Below are 19,488 nucleotides of genomic sequence, written 5' to 3' on the forward strand. Positions count from 1 at the left end.
CCTCCCAAACGCCCTCCAGTGTCTGCAGCATTTAAGATTCACAAACAATTGTGCACTTAATTAACATCTTAACCACACATCAGTGACACAAGCAGCAACACCGCGCTACAGGCTTTCGCCTCCCCGCACTTTAGGTCAACAAAGTGCCCCCCTGAAGTTTTTCTTTTTAAACTCCCACCTTCCCCCCTTCCCTTACGGCGCAGTTCGGGTGTCCACAGATATGAGAGACAATCAGTGCACATTTCCTTTTCTGAAAAAAAAAAAATGGATTTGATATCCAATGCGGTCCAAAATATTTTTTCAGGAACAAAATGTCAGCAGTGGCGGAAGTCAGTAATTTTAAAATCACGTCAATTAAGTAGAAATACAGCTAAAATTGACTGTTTTTTATTTAGACTCGCGGTTATAGCCAAGGGCGAGTTCTTAGCCGTTGTGGAGACGATTTCAGACTAGTTTATGAGGTGAAGAAAACGTCGCTCTCTATAGCCCGGCACGAGACATTGCAATGCTTTTCTCCGCACAAAACCGTAACGCAGCGCATGAGATGCACAGAGCTCGAGTTCAGGGCACACGTACGCAACGTGCACTGGTGACGTGTTGCAAAGATTACGGCGCCCATTTCGAACAGTTTGCACTATTGTATCGGTGCATGCACTTCCTATATGTGCTGATTAAAAAAGTTATACATCTTAGTTCAGTAACTTCCTAATGAGCATGATTTCCAAAATTACTGGCTTCCACTGCGGTTGCAAATTTGAACGGGAAAAAGGAATTATTTCGAGCACTTTTTTCTGTAAACACAGATGAAAAAAACGGAGGGGGTCTTCCCATTCTTCCTATCCTAGTGAGCTAGACTACATGAGCGTATGAGATGGTTCTTCACGGCGAGAATACAAGTAGTTGTAATAGAAACTCCACTGAAGGAAGTAGGTGGAGTCTTTCTCTTCTGAGAGGGCTGCTCAGTTCAGCAGCCCTCTGGAGTCTGCATCCCGCTTGGATCAGTGCACCAGGGCTGCCTGGCCTTCCGCGTTAGCGTCGAGCGGAGCATTTCCACGGAGAAGCGAGTGGGAGAAGCTGTGGAAGTTAGTGCGAATGGCTGTGAGAAGAAGCAAAGGAAGAGATCAGCCACTAGGGCCTGCAGGTGACGGAGTGGGGTTCGTGCATGGAGGGTGGAACGAGATGGAAGAGTTTGTCTTGCACTGTAAAAAAAAATGCTCCACAGTACAGAGAAACCCGCTGGTAATGCGTTGCCGGAGGGTGTTCCGCAACATGAATACAGCGACTCCGTCCGACGGTTGTCACATTCTTGGTAACGGAAAGTTACGCTATGCTATTCACGAGAATGAAATCGTTTCTTTGCAACGAATGCTTCTGTTGTGTTCTTATTAAAGGTCCCGTAATGTGTATGCATACTTCCTCCGTTCATTTGGAAGTCATCTGATCTAGAACGGAAATAATCTGCATTGTAATTATGTACTATCGAGAGCAAAAATAACAGACCCCTGCCAGCGCGTGCCAATCCGCGCCAAACTGCATGCGAGCACCGCCTGACGAAGCGCTCCTAGTGCCGAGAGCAGCGCAGTGGCGTGCGCCCATCTCGAGGAGCGCTATGCATTGCGTGCCACTGCGCTCGTCTCGGCATCTGGAGTGCTTCGTCAAGCGGCGCTTGCATGCAGTTTGGCACAGATCAGCATGCGCTGGCAGGGGTCTGTTATTTTTGCTCTCGATAATACTTTCAGTAGTACATGCACATGCATCTGTGTATAGCTTCTGCCCAGAATGTTCACTGCAGATATAGCAGTCCAGAGGCCGAGGAAATAAGTATTATGTACAAGACTTTCATGCATATTATGTATAGCACACGTACAAAGAATGCAACTTAGAATGAAAGAGTGGCAAGTGTTTGGTTGAGTACAAGTACATACGTTTTATTTTCATGACAAATTGCACAGATTGTACCTCTAAACATTGCTGTCGGATTCATCTGAAAAGATAAAAAAATCCTCATTTAGTAGCCACACAACACCTATTATAAATTTCACAAATACATTTGAACCATTTGCTATTGAACAATCGGCTTTCGTAGAAGCTTGCAAAAGCCATTTACTGAGAACCAAACCAACGTGATTCATTGCCTAAAATTCATTTCTCATAACAGTAAACAGCCAAAACCACAGGGCCAGGAAGAAGCAGACAAAATGCGCTTACTCGGACACCACTGTGTGCATGAAAGTCTTTACGGTTGTCAACAATTTTGTGCAAATAGAAAGTAGCTAAGGATGGGTGCCAAATACAATTCAATGCAGATGCTTTTCATTACATAGTACTCAATGCACAACTTAGCGAGCAAGGAACATTGGTAACACCTGAAAAAGGCCAGACACTTGCCCACAAGCATGATGATGATTGTGATTTTTGATGGCGCGACGGAATCTGAGGACAAAGAGCACCATGGCACAAGGTATTTTCTTCATCTCACGGTGGGGCAATGAACCATTTGGCAGGCATTTCACCCTAAAGAAGACGAGCACCAGGTGAGGAGAAAGCTTGTACCCATTGGATTGGTGGTTACCCAGCCCTTGCCCACAAGCAATCAGGAAGCATACTTCCCCGAAACCTTATGCTTTCAGTCAGTTTCCATTACCTCAGTATCTGCAAGAAAATGTACTAATCTCTGATGTCAGTGAAAATGCAGTCACAGGTGCTGGTTGCAGCTCACTAAGGTATTCAAATATCTCTGCAGTGTGCCTCACAAGGAACAGATGCTTAAGTTTCCACAAAGGGCTCTTAGCAGAAATTTAACCGAAGGCTGCTGCTATGTTAACCTTTTTAAAATGATGGCCCAGGAAGACAAAGTGTCGTCATGTGTCTGATGTAGAAAAAGGATGAAGGCATGAATCTTTCAGCTTCTTCAACAGATGTGATGTGTTTGTAACTGGTATTGTTTGGTTTGGTTATTAGGGTTTAACGTCCCAAAGCAACTCGGGCTATGAGGGATGCCGTGTTGAAGGGCTCCGGAAATTTCGACCACCTGGGGTTTTTTAACGTGCACTCACATCCCACAGCACACGGGCCTCTAGAATTTCTCCTCCATCGAAATTTGGCCGCCGCGGCCGGGATCGAACCCGCGTCTTTCGGGTCAGCAGCCGAGCGCCGTAACCACTGAGCCACCGCGGCATGGCTGTTGCTGGTATTGCTTCGCACAGCTTCAGTCTTCTCTTTGACATTTCGCGAAATCATTCCAAATCTGTGAAAGATCTCGCTCGTAAACATTTTGGTTCTAATGAAGGAGCAAAAAAGACCCATGTCCTAGGCCTTTTTTTTGTGTGACACTAAAGGAAGGCTCGCTTTTAGGGTCATTATTACGAAGAGTTCCATGTGGCAACAAACTCTGAAAGAATTTCTGCAAGGGCTGAGTGTTCTGAAGCCTAAGAATTTCTCATGAAGCGCCCTGTAGATTGAGTGCTCTGAAGCCTAAGAATCTCTCATGAGGTGCCCTGTAGATGCATCAGAACACCTAAGTGAGCTGTTACTGGGCCCTGTGAGTGCTCTGTCACTTGACATCAAGGGTATGTACTTTTCCTCGACGCATGCAGTGATGATGTATATGTCGAGCGAAAGCATAAAAGACTTCGAAGAGTTGCGCTTCCAGATTGCTTGCGGAGGAAAGCACAAGAGTCTGGCCATGCTCAGCTGTTACCTTTGCTTTTTGCTTGCTGAGTTCTGCAGTGAGTACTACGTAATGACAGCAGGTATCTGCATCGACTCATGTTTAACATCTTTCTGTGCGACCTCCATCTTGCACGACATGACAGGCAACTCCATAATGCCCTTCATGCACCGAGTGTCAGTGTGTTCGGTCAGCTTCCTGGTCCTGTGTTTTCTGTTCTTAAATTTATTACTGCCTTCATTCTCCACTCCATGAAGCCTGAATGTGCTACACTGGGTTTTCATATATTGGAGGCACTCAGGTCGCAAGCCATGCTTACTATATTCAGCACATAAGCGTACATGTGAGAAAAATCATTTATAACCAATTTTAACAGTGTTATTTCGTGCAAGAATATCTAAATGCTACTCAATTTTTGCTCAAACTTTCAGATACACACTCTTATTCAGATTAAAAACATAATTTGGCTGCTGTGCTCTCGTGATGCCAGGTCCCGAGTTTGCATCAGTAGCTTGGAATAGTGCCTCTGTTACCTCTGGCAATGAAATCGAAAATGTTCAGCGGAAGACTGTATGCATCCTTTGTGATAGATATATTGAGCGCTGTCGTTTCTAAGACTACCGACTTTCTTCTAGTAGACCTTGGTATGTCTACTCTTTATGACAGGTGACTCACGCGTGACATGCATTTTCTACATAAAGTTGTGCTTGGCTCTATTGACTGTGAGCAGTTATTGATGTCACTGCGATTTCGTGTGCCTCAGGGAAAAACCACCAAATACTATGATAGATTTTATCCTGACATGCATGCCATTTCACCAATGACTTATTTGCAAATAATACAATTCAACTTTTTATGACACAGAAACATTTGCCTAATTTGCTGTTTTCATTGTTTATTTCATAATGCTTGTTTTTCTTTACTATTATTATCATCGTATTTGTGACCATATTTCTGTATTATGTCTGTTCACGTCATGGTATTTGTATTGACTTAGTGTGCACTCGTTTCGGCCAATTGGCTGTTCAGGCACATTTAAAACAAAATATCTACCTATCCATTTAAGCAGAAGCACAGCACCAAGGTACTCACCAACTGTTTGAAGCACTGTGCGCAAGTTCTTGTGCCGAGATGAATACAGGTACTTTGGAATGCATACTGTCCAAGTCTTCATCATGCCATGCCGCTCCGACTCTGGTGGCAAAATTTTCCACTAAAAAAAAGAGCAATTTTGTTTGTGTTAGACTAGTAATATTAAATTTTACTATATACTAGGTACTTCGCATCATTCTACCCCAGACTAAACCATACACCAGTGACCATCATGTTTTTAATTTTGTTGTATATGATCACAAAATGTGGTGTAATTAACATGTTACAAAATTCTGGTCAAAATAAATCTGACAAAGTATTGTTTAAAAAAATCTGGGCACAAGGAACAAGGAAGCTAGCCAGATAGCCTGGACGAATGTTTTCAGTTTCATGCAAGCATCAGTACCCTTGCACACAAAATGTACAATTTAGTGGGTTTACCCTTCCAGAATGGAATTTCATGCTGCAAACATCTAGCTATGCGAAAAAAAATTTTTAACTTCCATTCCAGACAAAGGAAAGAAAATTCCTCTGGTTTTTCTTCACAAGCCTCTGCAAGTATACAATTCAGTGAATCTACTCTGCAAGTACGTGAACCTACCAGCACGAGACAATGACAAGAAAGGAGACAAAGCAGGCGCTGACTCGCAATTGAAGTTTATTGAAGTAAACAGGGAGTACAGAGAAAAGCCAAACAACACCACAAACCACACAGTTACAGATAAGCTATACCACAACATGAGTAAAAGATCGCCCTTAACTTTCCTCTCATCTAGATAGTCCAACTCGTCGCATATTAACACGATGGACAGCACACTCACAGATTTGTCACCGAGTCATAAGATGTGTCTAGCCTCGATAATTTTCCGGTTAATCTGCTCCAAATGTATCGCCAAAGTGAGTGTTGCCAAAAGGAATGGCTAGCAGCCTTCACATTCCTTGCGATGTAAGATAAGTTAGAACCCCTACCAATATCCAAATATCTCTTGTGTTCCCGTAGTCTTACATTCACACACCTTCGAGTTTGACCAACATAAACCCAACCCCAAGATAACAGTATCCAATACACCACATACATTTTACAAGGCACATATGCTTTTCCCGGACCAAATTCATAAATTTATTCTTAATTTTACAGATTGTAGACAACTTATTAGGGGCCAAGAGCACCATTTCTGCGTCATAACTTCTGACCACATTTTTCAAATTGTGCGACAATCTACGTATGTACAGTAACACAGTCGATCTTTTGGCATCTCGAGGCTGGCCCCGGCCGTATCCTGCCAATCCCTGTGAAGGGGTTTTAGCTTTAACATGCTAAAGAGAAGAATGGTGCAGCATCAAGTAATAAGGACAGCAGGACAGCAAGCACACACACAAGTGCCAACCTTGGAGCGGATACAGAATCCAAGAGCACGTGCTTGACAATAAGCACTGACAGTCAAGGAAATGAGAAAACACTGATTTGAACATTCAAGATTGAATGAGCCCGATCCTTGACTGCCAACACTGAATGTCAATCACACGCTCTTGGATTCTGTATCCGCTACAAGGTTGGCACTAATGCGTGTGTGCTCTCCTGCTGTCCTCGTTACATGATGCTGCGCCATTCTTACCTTTAGCATGTCTGACCAACTTGGTCAATCTTATACGCTCAGCTTTAACAATTTATCACACACTCCTGCAATAGCATGGTTGGGGAATAATGCTTTCGTAAGCCTTAAAATCTGCTCTTGGAGACCACTTGTCATGCTGTGAAAGCATCAATTCATCTACCGAGCCTAGCCTAGATGATACAATGCTATCTTTCACTAGTGTAGAATGGTTCGGCCAATAGTCAAGTAGCTGCTTGACACTCCTGGGTGAATATCGGCAGCATACATGGCATGTGCAGAACATCAAGGTGAAGCCCAGAAACCGCAGCTCTTTTTGATGGGACATTTCCTCTAAGGAAAACCTAAGACAAAGAAAGGCCTTGCTCCTTAAACAACTTGACAATATGCACAGGTCCCACACTATCGCAACCTTTTGTAAAAGACCAGCAAATCAGACGCAGTGAAAGATTTTCCCCCAGCCCATGCAAGTTCTTGGCAATCACTCCATCCACCCTGCTTAAGAGAATATTACTTAGCACAGAGGCATTCAATCGATACATATACTGGACTTTTGAACATATGCCGCACAGCCATACTCCAGAAACATGCTCTTCAAATAAAAGTAGGTAAGTCCAAAAAAAAAGACTATTACGCACCTGTTCCTAAACACAAGCTCATCATTGTGCTCCGATATACACATTCACAAGCTTTTCATAAGGTCCTCATACGGGATGGAATAAAATAGTTCTACATCGACACTAACCGCCAGACAATCCGCTGGATTGCCATTCTTCAGATACTCAACCACGCTGCGAAGTAGACAGATGCTTTTGCAAATAACCAGACAAAATTTTGCAAGAACCCTTTTCTGAAATTTATCTGAAGAGCATGCTAGTGAATAGCATTTATTTTAAGAGCATGGTTGTAGAGTATTGTAGTGTGGTATGTGTTCAAAAATCTGGTTCGAAGATGGGCCTTGTGCTAAGAGATATTTTAAGTAGGGTGGATAGAATGAGTGTCAAGGACTTGCATGGACTGGGGAAAAAATCTTTTGCTATGTTGATGATTTTCTGGTCTTTTGCAAAGGTTCTGATAATTTGGGACGTGAACATATTCTCAAGCTGTTTAAGGAGCAAGGCCTTTGTCTTAGGTTTACCTTGGAGCAAATGTCGCCACAAAAAGAGCTGCGGTTTCTGGACCTTACCTTGATGATCTGCACACACCATGTGTGCTGGTAATATTCACCCAGGAGTGTTAAGCTGCTACTTGGACACAGGTTGGCTATTACAAGCTAGTGAAAGATAGCATTGGACTGTCAAGCCTGGGCTCAGAATTGGTGAAGTCATGCTTTCACAGCATGACGACTAGTTTCCAAGAGCACATTTTAGGTTAATGAACGCCGGATTTCCTAACCATGTTATTCCAAGAGCATACAATAAATTGTTAAAGAAGCCGAAAGCTTTTCACGGCGACCGGCGCAATCAGGCCGGGGCCAGACAGCGAGATGCCAAAAGACCGGTTGTGTTACCGAACGTACATAAATTGTCGCACAAATAGAAAAATGCGGCCAGAAGGTATGATGGAAAAGCAATTTTCTTTGCACCTAATAAGCTGTTTAAAATATGTAAAATTGTTAAGAATAGTTCTGTGAATGTGGCTAGAGAAAAGTACACATGTGGAGTGAAATGCATATATACCTTGTAAAATGAACATGGTATCAGACACTATATCTTGTGGTCGGGTCTATATAGGTCAAACTGGAAGGTGTATCAATGTAAGATTACAACAGCACAAGAGGGTAGGGGTTCTAACTTTTCTGTATATTGCAAGGGATGTGAAGGCTGCTACCCTTTCCTTTTGGCAGCACACATTTTGGCAGTAAATTCAGATAAAATTAAATGGTAGATTATTGAGGCTAGACACACCTTACGACTCGGTGACTAATGTGCAAGTGTGTTGTCTATCGCACTAACACGCAATGAGTTGGACTATCTCGATCAGGGGAATGTTCAGGGGCATTGACTCATGTTGTCATGTATGCTTATCTGTAATTGTATGGTTTGTGGTGTTGCTTGGGTTCTTCATGTATTCCCTATTCACTTCTATAAACTTTGGCCGCGACTCAGCGACTGTCTTGTCTCTTGTCTCGTCTTTAACACTGGTAGATTCACCATGATGTCTCACCTCTGCAGAAATCCAACACAACATTTTCCTCTTCACACTTGAGGTTCAGTGCATAATAAGGCCAACGCCAGTCATCCGCAAGAAAAGTTCATGGCTCCATTAACACCGCTCCTGCTTACAAGACACAGTGCGGCATTCATTGTAGATTCTACCTGCAACACAGAACGCAAAGTTTTAGTTTGAGTGGACTAACTAGGAAAGTAGCACAAAATATCTACAGCCAAACGGCCAAGCTGAAAGAAATTGAGGGTAGTGTAATAGTGAATATACTGATATAGTTTTGTGTAACATCTTCTATTCATATAAAATGTACACTTTTTTTTCTTATGCTGACGCCTGGGTAAGCTATTTTGTGCACTTATTGCATGGGCCCGAACTAGCAGCTTGCTAAGGGCCCAGATGCTTTTATCACCCTGTTTGTATAACCTTCATCCAAAGTGAATAAACTGATACTGATATAGCATGCAAGATATATGCATGATATATTGTGATATTCAACACTGCTACCATTGGCTTAGCCAACTATTATGCATAACAAAAAATGCAGTATCACATAAATACTGATACAGTACTATTAGTGTTAATATTAGCAGTGCAGGTTCAATGAAAAAAAAGGGGCCTAGTGCCAGCTGCCATTCCCACAGCAGGCTTGTGACCAATCGCCAGTTTAAAGGAAAAAGGAATGATTGAAAAGGGAGAGAGCCAGTAGGAAGGAAGACAGGCATAAAAGGACTTATGATACAATAGGCAGGCAAAGTTATTTAGACAGCAACCACAAAAGAAACATTAACACCCAAGTAAAGACGTACAAGACCAACCATACCATTGTGCAGAGTGGATAACTTGTTAACCTCATTTAGCCCAAAATATATTTTCATATATACTTGTGCTATAAAGTGATTACATTCATTAATAGCATAACTGACCGACTGAAACCAAAACAGGGATGAAGGGCGGTGAATGAGCCCTAGGCGTGATGCTTTTGCCTTCCTAGTGGTACACCGAAGGATCATTCAGTTGAACATCGGGTCTTTGAGATTAATATGTAGTTTAATATTAGCGGAAAAATAGAAGTAGTAACAACAAAGCAAGCAATGTAGCTTAACATTGTTCTATGCACATGACAAAAAAAGCATTATGAATAACCAAGTATGCAATGTTTGTAGCTGCACATTTCTTCACACACGTGTCTAAAACATATGCGCATGATTTGCCACAAGAGAGTGTCTCATTTAGATAGGGTACCTGCTATGGCAGTAGTGCACAATCAGGCTGGAATGAAATGCAAACAATGCCTATGAACACGGCAAAATATTTCACCTGTGTGATTTCAGCTTGAGTATGCAGCTAGCCTGATTCCTGTTTCAGGTTAAGAGATCTACCTAATACACATATATGAACCCTTTCTAAATGTATACCTCGCTGCAAATTAGAAAAGTACTGCACATGTATGTTCGCATTTCGTTCCGTCCTAACTGTAAATGCATAATGTGTGTCTAATGCATATCATTATCAGTCGAGGCTGTCACTTCCAACACCAAGCAGATATGTGAAACGTGTAAGAACTCCTTGAAGGCAAGAGTCTGGAGACAAGCTTCTAGACCCACTTTGAAGGATGTAGATTTGGTGTTTAGTGCGGCATATAATTACTTCTGCATTAATAGCGAGCATGTAAGGCCAATACAGGGTGCTTCTGAATTTGGTCGCCTAAAATTTGCTTGGGAGAACGCAAAATAATGCTAAAGAGCAATCTATAGACACAATATTGCATGCTGAATAAACAACAAGAAAAAAAGAAAACAATGCTCTGAAAGCACCTTCAATCATTCAAGACAAAAATGATGAGGCATGCTGATGCTGCTACTTGAACAATAGAAAAAAGCGACTACTGCTTACTTACAATGCTTTCTCTGAGCAAGCAATGAAAGAGAGCTGTAACTCATGAAACCTCACGTCATTCTTTTTAGAAAAAAGTAATTTAAAAGGTTGCAATGCAAGAATCCCTGCCATAATAGTATTCTCCTCACACTTGGGTTACACAAGCCAAGGCTTTTAACAGTATGTGTTTTTGCATGTGTTCATTCTGAACCATTACCCGGTTGAAGCGACACAAAATATTTACGTCCCCATGAACCTGTGCGTTTAGCATAATCACAGAAAATATTTTTTACACTGGACAGAAATACAACAGCATAGTGGCGTGACTGACAAACAACAGGCTTCAGGGACAGTGCAAGACAATGATCTGAAATCCTACACAACAGACCTGCGACATCACAATGGCTAAATCCTTGATAGTAGTATTTAACAGCCATCTAAATACTCGTGCGCAACAGGTGGGAGCACTTTACTGCAACGCAACAGTACACCGTTGCCACTAGTCTAAACAAAAGTGCGCCTCATTGCGACTTCCACTAAACTTTTTTGCTCCCAGTGCAACAAAGCAAGTACACAGGGGGCTCGAATGGCAACGATACGATGTGTTAGGCTATCATGTCGTCATCTTAACATAAACAATGCATGTGGTCCCTGTTCCGGACTGCCAATCAGCCTCGAGAAGACAAAGATGCTTATAAAAAAAGAACACAGCAACAAGCTCTCAAACCTCACAGTGAACATAGAAGTAGCAGAACCATGTAACCTAGCCAATAGTTCGAAGCTAAGCAGCAGAAGAAAATATGTTAAGGCCAGGACTGAGCAAAGAGAAAATCATGGAGGAAACCTAAAAGCAGCAACAAGCAATGAGAGTGGAGTTGCCTTGATGTTCATTGTCAATACCTACCGCTCAAAGTAAAGCAAACCAGGGTATAAGAAATACAGCATTTCATACTATGCTTTGAGAAAATGCAGTGAGAATGAAACAGGGTAGAGACTTGTCTTATAAAATTTTCACTCTTTACTTTGCACCAGAGGAAAACAGAATTGTGTGCAGTTCACCTACTGCTTGGCACTGTCCTAGAAGGAATGAATCCAGGTTTTGAAAAGTCTACAGAGAGAATACTGATGCTGCATGTGCATTTCTCTCTAGACTCCCTCGTTTATTCCTTCCCTTAGGTTCAGGAATCCACCGAGAGAAGTGAGACAGTTACTGCCCCATTTCCTTTCCTCAAAAACCAATTTTAATTGCATTTCTCTCAACTGTCCTGAAATGTGTATAAGTTACCAATTTTTTTAGTGCCTAATTACATACTGTAATTTTTGCAAGCAATATGAGGTTGATGGACAGAAAAAAAAAAGTCTGGAATGGTACCTTTGGTAACTTGGCACCTGGACAAACAGCTGACCCACTGGGCGTCCCCAAGGGCTCTGCTGCGAGGCGTCCCTAGCAACAGTAGCCGGTTGTCCAGATCCAAAGGAACCACGCGAATGATTACTGAAAAGTTTAAGGACAGCAGATGCATGAACACAAAACAGCTTTTCAGCACTGTTGCAGTGGAATGAACGGTTCCAAATCTCTAGACCATACCTGGTAATAAATAAATTATCAGAAGACCATCTCGAGCGCAGAATGATCTCAAAGCACATTCGACACGCACTACCAATATGGACAGCCTGTGCTTAATTGAATCCAAAAGTTTACGCTGATCGACCAATGTTACTTCAAATAGAGACAGAAAGCGCATGCACGTTGTGCTGATGTTACCGTGAACATAACATGCGACGAGACACAGGGTTACAATAGAAACAAAAAACCGCTTTCAAAATCTGAGAACAAAATTAATTGCTCACCTTCTCACAAGTTCACCAAACCGGAGACGATGCCGTGTGGCTGCCGCCAGTCACTCGCGATGCACAGAAACAATAAAAATGAATGCCGCTGACTTTCCTTGAGCAATTTTCAGTCGATTAAACTTCAAACTGTTCGCACCGACCACCGTTCACCTCACCAAGCATGTGTGCACGGAGGAAGTAAAATTCATGCGGGCAAGTTGGCCGCGCAAAAAGCCGAGCACGATGCCATTTCCAAAGCTACGGTGGTGGCTGGCAGAGCTGCACGGGAAATTCATAGCATCATTCTCGTATTCGCATCCATGCTTACGTCGCTGACACCGCAAAAGCGCACCACCTTGAAAACATATCAGACGTATTTAATTTTACCGTAGCTTTTTTAGCTGACAACTTGAATGGTTTTACATATTAAAATTTTCTTTTCGTTTCATGAGCGTTGTTACCACAAGAGCGCAGTGCATGCAGCTTGGCCGTGACGAGTCGAAGCGCTAGCCAAGCCCGCAGTCGGAACCATGCGCTGAGTATGTGTGGTGTTGTGTTGGTTGAGTGAACAGGTGCTTTAGAACGGTTTTTGTTCTTCCGTGTTCACTGCGTGCGTCCTGCGCGCTGTATTATCGTTACGGTGTGTGTATGTGTGCGGCCCGTACGCCGCAGTGGAGTTTACAACCGCTTGCTGTCCCATGCGGCATCGATGCATAGTAAAACGACCGTGCAGAATGTGCGTTACAATGCCAGTGGCCCTGCACGAAAGAGGAGACTTGAAGCCGGCTGAAAAGCTGCTCACCCTCGTGGGACTGCAAGAATCTGGCGAGGAACAGTCGACACGCGTTTCGGTGGATGATTGCGTTTATCAAGCTAAAAAATTCAGGACTGGCCAATAGCACTGATGAGCTGCTGCTGCTGCGTCATGATAAACACCTGTCTAATGTTTATTACAAGCTTGTTGGATGTGAACGTGGCCATGAGTGGTATTCGTCGAGCAGCGGCCCTCAGGAGGTGGAACCAGTCGATACCTGAAGACGATTACTGTTTGCCCACGCCCTGGCGCCTCGCTTCCAACCGCATGCGTTAGCGTTATTTATATCTGAATTTCACACGTAGTTAAACTTTCGCAAATATTACAGCCGCATCTTTCAAACGTGCCGTGTGAAGAGGGCCCTTTTTCATGTTTTTTTGTGGGAGGGGGTGGGGGAATGAGCGGCTGCTCAAATGTCATTCTTTATTATTTTGAGCGTATTTTCATTATATGTGCCAGGTTGGCCCATTCTTACCTCTTGGTTGCATGTAAGCAATGCATTTATTGGGCTTTAATTTTTTTGCTGTTGTATTGGCACAGGGTTAATGATTCTCATTGTATTGTGGTGGCACATCATTGTATACACTCCTTGCAGAATGTCTAAGGGGGTAATAAATTACTGAGCAGAGAGTATGCCTTGTGATAAATGCGAGGAACATTACTGATTTACTTCGCACTTGGCATGTTCCGTTGTCGTTAGTGGTTACGTATGCCTTGCCTGCTGCTTTCCAGTGTAGGGGCGAGAGGCATGTCAAGCACCACTTAGCAGCTTTTTCCTGTCCACTCTTTACTGGTCAACATGGTAAAATAAACTGAACATAATGCATGCTTGCTGAGACTTAGCTAAGACTACAATTCATTTATTTACTGTCAGGGCCTATCGGCGCCGGAGAGAGGAGTGGGTGGCTAACAAAAATACGTGTAATAGGCAGATTAGTTAAGGTGATTATACACAGCATACTTGAAGGCGTCGGATGCAGTGATGGACATGACAAAGGCAGAGAAGATGTGACAGTTGGAAACGTAGAAAAGTAGAGATCTGCGTGAGCTTGCACATGACTTAAGGTGAACACTAGCAAAAAATTAAGAAGGTGCAGAGGACTGAGGCCAGAGTTAAAGCTAGTTTAACAAAGAAAAGAACCTCCCAGCAATCCAAAATGAGCACATGCAAGCAGTTACGTAAACATGGAACATAAAACTTTTTGGATGGAAGAAAAGCCAAGGCACATTGCTCATTGTGACGTTGCTTAAAAAGTGGGTGTCCAGTTGTTCACCTTCATATCCGGTCCTTCCACACCTAGTGAATGAAATGCCATCAAGGAGGAGCATCTCCAATCCCTCTAATTAATTGCATGGGAGGTACACATCTTGAGATGTCGGAGGCTTGGTGTCTCATTTTAGACTAGATAGTTTGGTAAATATAAACATTACCACATGTAAGAGGCATGTGGTAGCCTTGCAGGGGGTGTATTTTGTAAGTCTTACAGCATGTTGTGCAATGCTGGCATGTTTCATTATTTACATTGCAGTAATATGTTAGCACAGGCGAGAAAGTTTGTAACTGAGCAGAAAAAAACAATATTCATGCCATGTCTTAGCCGCATTCTTTGTACCATATAAAACATAGTGCGTATAAGGAACTCCTCATTTTTTTCAAATTTTTCTTTCTGAGCACTGGTTTTTTGCAAGTTAGCAGAGTTCTACAGTCTTCTGTAGCTGTCGACTGGCCCGCATGTTTGTCAAAGCTGCAGAGTTCATGATGGGTCGTGTCAGTGCAAGCTAAATAAAGGTGGATAGGAAATTCACGCTTCCAGAGTACATTCCAGAAAAAAACAGCTATTATTTCCTACTCAGGATGAGAGAGCAGCACCGACGGTGCACATCCTCCTTGTCACTAGAGCAATTATGGCTGCTCACTGCTTTATTGCAGCGTTTCATTTATCCGCAGGAAGACCAGGCATGAATGGCCGGCTATAGGTACCTAATAAGTTGAACATTGCAATTAGCAATATTTTGTTGTGCCTGTGCTTTTTTTATCCGTGAAGGAGTTAGCGTTTTTGATTGATGGTTGTGTAGCAAAGATGTGACTGCTACATTGCACTGCATTCACAAATCTGTTTGCCCATGCTTTTGGCTTTCTCATTGGTTCGTTTCCTTATCAAACGGCAGACGGAAATTCGGCTTTCACCTTGTGCACTTTCATCATGTTTGTAATGTATTTTCAGCTGGTATTCAGTTTCAATTTAGAGAAGTTGTCTAACCATTGTCTGTGTCTAAATGTTTTTTTAACTCTTGACCTCATTACGCTGCATTTCTACATGATTTATTAAATGCATTTATTAATTGTTACCCTGTCATGTGGTTACCAACAGTGAAAACATTTTTTATGAAGTCAACGTTCTTCTTTTAAAGTTATAGCAAAGTAAGTCCTTTGTTATTTAATGTTGCTTACAATTTGTAGCAATCCCTCAACATTGAAGCAACATTATGCGTCTCTTGGGTCTAATTTGATTATCACCCCCCCTCGGATCTTCACCTTTGCACATGGGGTTAATCTCATTTTCGCCATGCTAGTTTGCAGACATTGTCGAACAAGAGTAAACCACACAGATCGGAAATGGGACGTCATGTGGTGCCTAGTCCGGGGGCCAACAGTTACGGCGAGTCATACGTTTCAGAAAATGCATAATACGGCCAGCCACCTTCACGAATGTGTTACGGATGGACCCTCCATTTTAGATTCAACAGAGCAAGCGTTTGTTCTGTTATGGAGAGTTTGTACGTAACATTCACGGAATTTTTTTGCAGTGTGAGTTGTCTCCATATACTGCTTCCTGTAGTGTTTAAAAGTAAACACTACAGAGAGCACCATTCAGAGAAACAAAAATGTTAGGATAGTAAAAACTAAATAATAGAGCTCCTTTAATTAACACCCTCCGACGCACGAAAAGAAAGACTGGGCTGAAGAATCCACTCCAGCCATCTCGCTTGTCAGCACGTCCTTCAGGAATCCTATCGTGCGCGGCACTTGCGCCTCGGTTGCGAAGTACAGTCAGCTCTCTACCCTCCCCCCTCCCACTTAACTGAGATTAAGCATGAATCTGCAGCATTCCATTCGCCATGCTCTACAGGTCCTTGCTGAGAAATTTATGGATCTAGATCTGCTTTAGGTGTGCTCTCTGAAATTTCTCTATATAAAAGAATGCCTGGACGATAATGCTTCCCATCAATGCGCCTGTCCAGCGTAGTTGCTGTATGCTTTTGCACTGTGCAATTTTGCGATTTGGCGACCAGCCATTGCTCCTCGTCTCCTTCACGAGGCATCCTCACGGAGACGTCATGACACGGGGGTCACGTGGACAGCTGGTAGATCTCTGTGCCGGACTCAAAGCGGATTAAAACTGATCCCGAAGGCGTGGCTCAAATGTGGTCGACAGCAACTAAGAGGGTCAAACATGCAGCATGCAGGGGGGGGGGGGGTGGCAAACCCTCATAGCAAAACTATTAATCTTCTTGTTCTTTTGGAGCCCACCAACTAAACAAGACTGAATATTGAAGTACTTCATCGTATGATTCAGAGCATACGCTAAATTTAGCTATTTTATTCTAACATGTTGATCGCGTCCCTGTTATTGAAGGTGTCTGCATTTGCTGAGAGATTTCGAAGCCGTCATTTTATGCGAAGCATATTACTAGAGGTACACTACAGCCCTTCGCCGTGGTTACGCGCCGTGGACGCCACGTGGTACAGTGACGTCACACCACGTGACATACTACGTGGCACATGACGTCGCGACAGAGGAAGACGGAGGTACACTACAGCCCTTCGCCGTGGTTATGCGCTGTGCACACCACGTGGTACAGTGACGTCACACCACGTGACATACCACGTGACACATGACGTCACGACAGAGGAAGAGGGAGGTACACTACAGCCCTTCGCCGTGGTTATGCGCCGTGCACACCACGTGGTACAGTGACGTCACACCACGTGACATACCACGTGACACATGACGTCACGACAGAGGAAGACGGAGGTACACTACAGCCCTTCGCCGTGGTTACACGCCGTGCACACGACGTGGTACAGTGACGTCACACCACGTGACATACGACGTGACTCATGACATCACGACAGAGGAAGACGGAGGTACACTAGAGCCCTTCGCCGTGGTTACACGCCGTGCACACCACGTGACATACCACGTGACGCATGACGTCACGACAGAGGAAGATGAGGGTCCACCTCGCGCCGTCGCTGTGGTTGCACGCCGTGCAGACCACGTGGTACAGTGACGACACACCACGTGACACACCACGTGACACATGACGTCACGACAGATCGCCGTCAAGCGCTGGGAGAGGGAGAACGATGCCATCGCACAGACACCGGAATGTCCTCGAGAGGCATTCCCGCGCATTTCGAACGGGCGTTCACACTCGGTGTAGGTGAAACGCTCGCTCCACCGGGCAGGCGGACGCGGCTTCCGTGGCAATCCAGGCGCCCACCCAACGCGCGTCTCGGGGTTAGTCGGCGTTCCGCTGTAGCCATGCCGTTGTCTTCCCCCACGACGAAGGCTTCTAGTGGTTGTATTAAAATGACCAAGTATTCAACCAAGGAAAGCCATGTAATACCAAGCCTAGCCATCAATATGCTTCACATCTGACCAGGGTTAACCAAGTTAAGCCTCAGCCATTTTTTGTTGTAGAGCTTGGAAAACAGAGTTCATAAACTGTCACGAAGAAATTGTAAGTTGCTCACTGCTGCCATAAAGCCTTACGCTCTGGCACTATCAAGAAAGGTATAAATGTTATATGCAGGTTTCAAAATGGGCCGTTTGCGAAGTTTCTGTCCTGAACTCTGATCGCTTCCTTGTCATCATCGTTTGGTAAGTCCGCTGTTTCAGAGTTTTCTTGAGTCATTTTCTCGTTCCGCGTGTGGCAAACACGAAGTTCGTTTTTTGCCTTTGTTGTACACTATGGTCTGAAGTGCTCGGCGCTCTGTGAAGCGATGACCTCGGGGTATCATGATCATCACAGTAAAAAATTTTAAGGCGAAAGCCTTTAATGGCTCATACTGTCGTGACCCAGACGTGTTAGCAAATTTGTCCGCGTTTCTGATTGGTCGTTTTGGTCGTGACGTCACTGCGCGCGAATTTTGACGGGTGTCCACCGAAATATGTGAGACAGTTACTGCGGAATTTCCTTTCCTCAAATACAATTTTCATTTTCTTCATTACGGCCCTCTTTCTCTTTCTTCTTTCACTCCACTTCCTCTCTTCTTGTACGGTGCGGTTCAGGTGTCCACCGAGATGACAGAGAATTACAGCGCCATTTCCTTTCCTCAAAAAGCGTTGCGTTCAAAGGGCAACGCATCGCGCCGAACGGGTGATGGCGTTCCGTGGACTCCTTGGCAGCGCTACAACACGCTGTCGCGTTCCACTCCTAAAGTCAAAGATTAAGCGACATTAATTGGCAGGTAATTAATTCAGCAACAGAATGTGAAGTGAACAATCGTGTAGCAGAATGCAGTACTCAGGCTTCCGCCATTCACCACTTTAGCCGCTAAAGTTCCTCGTAATTTTTACACACTTAAGGGTGCAAATGGCTTGTCCCATGGGGAGCACCCTAGAGATCAATATTTCAGCACCCTTCTGATTGGTGCTGAAATATCGCGGCAGTCATCTCTTTCCTTCATTTTTTCCGATTTTCTAAGGGGAGCTTTTTGTAAGGCGGCTCGGAGAAAAATCTTGTCGCGTTAACGCACTATACTTAAAAATTCTGCATGCGGTTCTGTGACCACTGAAGTTCTAAGGCTTGTAGAAAAGCCCCCTTTGATCGTCGCCAACGCCAGCCAGTGTTATCTTGCACGTTACTGTCGAGGAACGAAAAGTAAGCACTACTGCTGACATTACAGCGACGTTTGAGCTATATGTTGTTCTCCAGACATCAATGGCGCATACCAAGCAGACAAAATTGGCCGAATACTATAAGGAGGCGTAGCATGATTAACCAGCGTGCGTTTGAAAGAACAAGAACATAGAAGAACATATTGATGTTAGGTTTATTCAGATGGGGATAAAATAGAGCAGGAGGAAGAACAAACTTCACTGCAATAAAAAAATCAGGAAATAGCTGTGATGACAGTGCGTGCGAATCCGTACAGCCGAGATGTCGCTGTGCCCTAGCCTGGTGGCTCCCAGAGACCACAATGCACGACTGCTCGAACCACGGCCAAGCTGGCGCAGCGCACCTTCTGAGAGGAGGAGCAGCGGCAAAAGAACAAAGACGGTAGGCTGATTCCGCTTCACTGCAGTGCAGGCTAAGAGGAGAAAAAAACTACAGATAATGTTCTCTACAACGGAATCAGTGCGAAATCACGGATTTGTTCTACGTAGGAAACGACGATGAGCGAGCAGTGG

The 19,488-nt window shown here is 43.9% G+C and overlaps 1 long non-coding RNA gene across 2 annotated transcripts; it reads right to left on the reverse strand.

Annotated features, from left to right (window-relative positions):
• Positions 1-1,739: 1,739 nt before the first annotated feature.
• LOC149353289 (uncharacterized) lies at positions 1,740-12,502 on the reverse strand. Of its 2 annotated transcripts, XR_016290952.1 has the most exons (5): positions 12,271-12,502; positions 11,792-11,914; positions 8,542-8,693; positions 4,763-4,883; positions 1,740-1,984 (listed from the first exon to the last, which is right to left on the reverse strand). It is a non-coding gene; the product is annotated as an uncharacterized LOC149353289 (long non-coding RNA). The 2 variants fall into 2 exon arrangements; XR_016290951.1 differs by having other exon boundaries at positions 8,542-11,914.
• Between the last annotated feature and the right edge of the window lie 6,986 nt (positions 12,503-19,488).

The sequence above is a fragment of the Amblyomma mixtum genome, chromosome 3 (assembly GCF_055824585.1).
Source record: "Amblyomma mixtum isolate Tamu chromosome 3, ASM5582458v1, whole genome shotgun sequence".
In the NCBI taxonomy this organism is placed as follows: Eukaryota; Metazoa; Arthropoda; class Arachnida; order Ixodida; family Ixodidae; genus Amblyomma; species Amblyomma mixtum.